Genomic DNA, 5,844 nt, shown 5'->3' on the forward strand with positions numbered 1-5,844 from the left:
TTCTCCCCATACCTCCCCTCTACCCGGTTCCCACCCCACCCTCTGCCCTTATCTCCTTCTGCAGCTCCTCTGAGTTTCAGTGTGCTTTTCTCTTTCCTTCTAGTTGTAGAATTTCCACTCAGCCAGCCTTCCTATGGTTCTGGGTGATGTCTGTTTTGTCTTTCTTTTTAATTTAAAAAAATATATATTTTATTGCTTTTTTACAGAGAGGAATAGAGAGCTATAAACATCGATGAGAGGGAAACATCGATCAGCTGCCTTCTGCACACCCCTACTGGGGATGTGCCCACAACCAAGGTACATACTCTTGATCAGAATTGAACCTGGACCCTTCAGTCTGCAGGCCAACGCTCTACCCGTTGAGCCACACTGGGTCAGCCTGTTTTGATTTTTAGTTGTTGTTTTGAAATTGTTGTGCAGGGAAGTGGTTTAGGTGTTTACCTATGCCACCATCTTGGTTTCTCCAAGTCATTTATTCTTTAGTGAAAATGACAAATAGTTATTTAGTTTCCCTGGTCCACAATGCATGTAAAATGGAATATAAAGGAAAGTGCATTAAGTTTTAATATCAGACAGACCTAACATTAAGTTGTGGCTTCACATTTACTATCTGTGTGACCTTGGAAAAGTCATTTAATCTTTCTGAATTCCCCTTTCTACAACTCTAAATTGGAGATCTAATGCTCATCTAAGCAGGTAGTTATATGAATGAAATGAACTGATAGATATGAAGATGGCTGGCATGCATAATGTATTCAACAAATGCTCTTGACCTATGTGTTTTTTTTCAGACAGGCCCCAAATCCAAGTCATTATTTTGTATTGATCCTGCTGCTTACGTAGCAGTTGACATCAGCAAGAAAGAGTTCATTACAATAAAGGAAGTTTTTAGAAATCTAGTTACTGCCTGAAGATTGGACTGATATGCAGGAGATGGATTTATTTTCCAACCTAAGATCAGTTCAATGAAAAAGATTAATGAGTCACATTATACAATCAGCTCAAGCTAATGACAAATGAAAATGTTCTGGTTTTTAGCTAGGGTTGGCTTAATATTATTTGTGCAATAATAGCATTAAATTCAAAGTCTGTTCTAGTGAATTAGATTTTACCCAGAACTTTCCACTCAGAAATGAGGTATTCTCATAATCTTACTGATGCCATGGGGGCAGCCTCCTCTGTGGTGCAGTTCCCGGGCTGTCAAGAACACCTCTGATTCTCTTCTCCCTCCTGTGAGTGAAGCTTTCATCTGACTATTTCCATGATTTAAATTATCTGGAAGAATCATAAGTAGAGCCAGAATTGAACATTAATAACCTAATTGGCATAATTTATCTGACTAACCCTAGGAGAGAATAGAATCCTGAGTTAAGCTGTGCTGAGAAAAAGTCAGAGTGGGAGACCCAGACCCTTGGGAAGAAGTGGGTAATGTTCAGGGGCTGAGCAACTATTGGTGAGGAGTAGTTATAGCCTCAGCTATCAGAACACACTGCTATGTTTCAATTGGTATTTGGGTCAATTATGCCTTGTACTGCCATTACTGTTTTCATATTTCTGTCATTCCCACTAGGTTATAAAATCTTCAAGGTAAAGAGCTTCCTTTTCATATCTCAGGCTTTCCCTCGGAGTGCTTTGCTTGTATCTAGTAGGAATTCAATAAATTCCTTTTGCATGAATAAATAAGTCAGTGGAAGTAAAGAGGATATGCAAAATAGAATGAAGAGACATTGAAGAAAATCTGCTTTGTTTTGCCTAGGGCTGAACTTCATGAATCTATTTCTATTTGTTGCTTCATGTAAATTACCCTTTTGTGCAGTCTTCTCTATTTTCTTCCCAACTTTGAGTCTTTATATTTCTTCCTTTTAATCTTCATGACCACTACTTCCAATACATCTGACCAGGCCCACCTCTCATGTGAAATATATAACTGTCTCCACTTCTTCCTTCTCACCGAATTCCTGGTAAACAGCTGATGATGCTCAAAGTGCCCAGGAAGAAATCCATCATTTCACTCTAATATCACATTAGCAGGAAACATTCAGTGATCACTGCATGAGTGCTCTATTTTTAAGTTCAAATTACAGTATAAGAATTAATTAGTTCTCAAGTAAAGGCAAACAAATATTAAACACACTAATAATATGCCAAGACTGAAAATTGTGTGTTACACAAGATGACTACTAAAGGGGACTACTGAACACACTTTGCTGAATAAAATTTTGTTACCCCAAATGATTTTTAAAGTTTGGGCTGGAATGTTGGAATGATTTTACATTGCAGAAATGTTCATTTTGATGTTTCTTTCACTGGAATGCATTGTATTGATTCTTATTTTATTTCCCCTATGAAATAACAATAAATTCAATTATTTCTTATAAGTAAAATGTTTATCTTAAAATAATCATAGATTCACATACAGTTTTAAGAAATAATACAGAAAGTCCCCATGTACAATTTATGGAGTTTCACCCAATGGTAACATTTTGCAAAGCTAAAATACAATATCATACAAGAATATTGACCTGGAAACAGTCACTATGCAGAACATTTCTAGTACCAGGGCCCTTCATTTCTCTTTTATAGTCACATCCACTTTCTTGTTGTTCACCCCCTTCTTAATCCCTGGCAACAACCAATCTGTTCTCCATTTGCATAATTTCATCATTTTAAGAATGCTATATAAATGGAACCATACAGGCTGTCACCTTTTGGGATTGGATTTCTTTACTCAACATATCTGGAGATTCATCTAGGTTGCCGAGTGTATTAATAGTTCATTCTCTTTTCTTGCTGTGGTATGGACATACTGCAGTTTATTTAACCATTCTTCTAATTCTAGTTTTTGGCTATTAAGAATAAATCTATTATAAACATTTGTGTGTAGCTCTTGGTGTAAACACCAGTCTTCATTTCTCTGGGATAAATACCAAGGAATATGGTCACTGGGTTATATTGTAGTTGCAAGTTTAGTTTTTTTGGAAACTATAAAATTGTTTTCCAAAATTCTATACTATTTTACATGCCCACTAACAACGCATGTGATCAAATTTCTCAGCTTTCTTGGCAGCATTTGGTGTTGTCATTATGTATCTCATTGTGGTTTTAATGTGTATTTCTCTAATAGCTAATGACAATGAACATATTTTCATATACTTTTTTTTGGCCATTTTTATATCTTGTTGGGTGAAATGTCTCATCACATCTTTTGCCCATGTTTTCATTGGATTTTTTATAAAATATCTCAATGCCTTTACTTTTAAACACGATGGAAATCTTATAGGTATACAGGAAAAAGACAGGCATGATCACAGGTAAAAATGAATAAAATCTTACCAGAAACCTTTTAGCTGTTGATCCTTAAGTTCTGAGTGAGTAGACATGTTGCAATGTTGAAAGGAATGGTAATTAGTATTCCTCTCCTTCCTCACCCTTTCTTTCAACAGGATCCACATCAACCTCCTCATGATCCTTCTCAAGGGCAGCCATGTCTTCATGGGCTTCAGAAAGCTCTCCTTCTTCCATGCCCTACCCATGTACCAGTGGACAAAGGCATGCTTGGCATATACCAGGTCACACTTGTGGTCCAGGTGAGTTCAGGCCTCAGCAATAGTTGTGGGTTGTCCAGGATGCACATTATCCATCAGCCTCCCACACAGTCCACAAACTGGATGCTGCATTTTGTCTTGATGATAGCAATGACAGCATTGATATCTTTGGGAACCACATCACCACAGTACAACAGGTAGCAAGCCATGCATTTACTGTGGCGAGGGGCATATTTCACCATCTGGTTGGCTGGCTCAGAGCACACACTGGTGATCTCTGCTACAGAAAGCTGTTCATGGTGGGCTTTCTCAGCAGATATAATGGACATGTGTGGCCAGAGGGAAGTGGATGCAAAGGTAGGGCACCAGGTTGGTCTGGAATGCAGTCAGATCAACAATCAAAGCTCCATCAAACCCAAGGGAAACACAATCTAATTAATTAGATAGTTAAAATTAGTGTAGGTTGGGCACTCGATGTCATTGATGGCCTCATTGTCAACGGTGAATGCACAGTCAGAGTGCTCCAGGGTGGTTGAATCATAAGGATGTAGTTTTAGGGCTCACCTCCATCTGTGGAAACCTGGAGGGCTGGGTAAGTGGAGAACACCAGTTTGGACTTCTTGCCCTGGAGACGTTCCATCAGCAGGAAGGTGATCCCAGAACCAGTTCCCCCACCAAAGCTGTGGAAAACCCAGAAGCCCTAAGCCCTGTGCATTGGTCAGCTGGTTTCTGAATTTGGTCCAGACTAGGCTAATGATCTCTTTGCCAATGGTTTAGTATTCACAGGCATAGTTATTGGCAGCATCTTCTTTGCCCGTGATGAACTGCTCAGGATGGAAGAGCTGGCAATAGGTACCAGTGTGAACTTCTTCAATGATTCTGGGTTCTATGTCTACCAGCACTGCCCTCGGCACATGCTTGTCAGCATCTGTCTTACTGAAGAAGGTGTTAAAGGAATAATCTCCTCCCCCCAATGGTACATCCAGCTGGATGCCATGTTCCAGGCAGTAGGGCTCCCAGCAGGCATTGCCAATCTGGACACCAGCCTGGCCAATATGTATGGAGATGTACTCACCCATGGCTCAGGGTTAGAAAGCACAGGCAATTGGAGTAGACACTGGGTCCCGTTTATTGTGCCCAACAAGCTAAGAGTCAAGGTAAGTAATGTACTTTCACATTGAATTAAAAAAAAAAAATCTTTATTGTTGAAAGTATTATATAAGTCCTCCCCCCCCCCCATTTTAAATTACTCTCTCATTGTTGAGTTTTGAGGTTTTTTTTATAGTCTAGGTATTAATCCTTTGTCAAATATGTGGTCTGCAAAATTCTTTTTCATAGTCTGTAGCTTGTCTTTTGATTCTTTTAGTAGAATATTTCATAAGAGCAAAAGTTTTTAATTTTTGTAAAGTTCAATTTATCAATTTTCACTTATGGATTGGGCTTTTAATGTCAAATATAAGAACTCTTTTCTTAGATCCTGAAGACTTTCTTCTATTTTTAAAAACTTTTATAGTTTTACACTTAAGTTTGTGATACATTTTAAGTTAATTTTTGTATGAAGTGTGGACAGATTGAAGTTTATTCATTATTTTTTTGCTTGTAGATGTTCACTTGCTACAGTTGAAAAGGTTATCTTTTCTTCATTGAATTGCTTCTGCTCAAAAACTAAGCCACACAAGCCAGGTAATACCACAAGATTTTGATTACTATAGTCTTGTAGCATAGTTCAATATCAGATAGTGTGAGTGTGATAACTCTGACTTTGTTCTTTTTTTTTTTTCACGGTCTGCATTTATTTTATTTTATTATTATTGCTGAGCATTATCTTATAGGAAGGCTGTGTTAAGGTGTCCTGCTCTGGGTGTCCCATACACCGCGAACGCTGTGTGCGCTCTGACTTTGTTCTTTTTCCTCAAGATTGCTTTGGTTATTTGGGATCTCTTGTGATTCAATGTAAATGTTAGAATTAATTTTTTAGTTCTGTGAAAAATATCATCGGTATTTTGATAGGTATTGCATTGAATCTATAGGTTGCTTTGGGTAGTATAGACATTTTAACAATGTTAATTCTTCATATCTATGAGCACAATATATGCTTCAATATATTTGTAACTTCTTCAATTTCTTCAGTGTCTTATAATTTTACCTCCTTGGTTAATTTATTCCTAGTATTTTATTTTTAATGCAATTATGAATGGTATTATTTTCTTAGTTTTCCTTTATGATAGTTCATTATTAGTATATAAAAATGCGGCCAATGTCTGAATATTAATTTTGTATTCTGCTTTACTGAATTCAT

The 5,844-nt window shown here is 37.5% G+C and overlaps 1 pseudogene; it reads right to left on the reverse strand.

Annotated features, from left to right (window-relative positions):
• Positions 1-3,345: 3,345 nt before the first annotated feature.
• LOC118731393 lies at positions 3,346-4,678 on the reverse strand (annotated as a pseudogene).
• Positions 4,679-5,844: the final 1,166 nt, after the last annotated feature.

This window comes from Pipistrellus kuhlii, unplaced genomic scaffold (genome assembly GCF_014108245.1).
Source record: "Pipistrellus kuhlii isolate mPipKuh1 unplaced genomic scaffold, mPipKuh1.p scaffold_m20_p_1, whole genome shotgun sequence".
NCBI lineage: Eukaryota > Metazoa > Chordata > Mammalia > Chiroptera > Vespertilionidae > Pipistrellus > Pipistrellus kuhlii.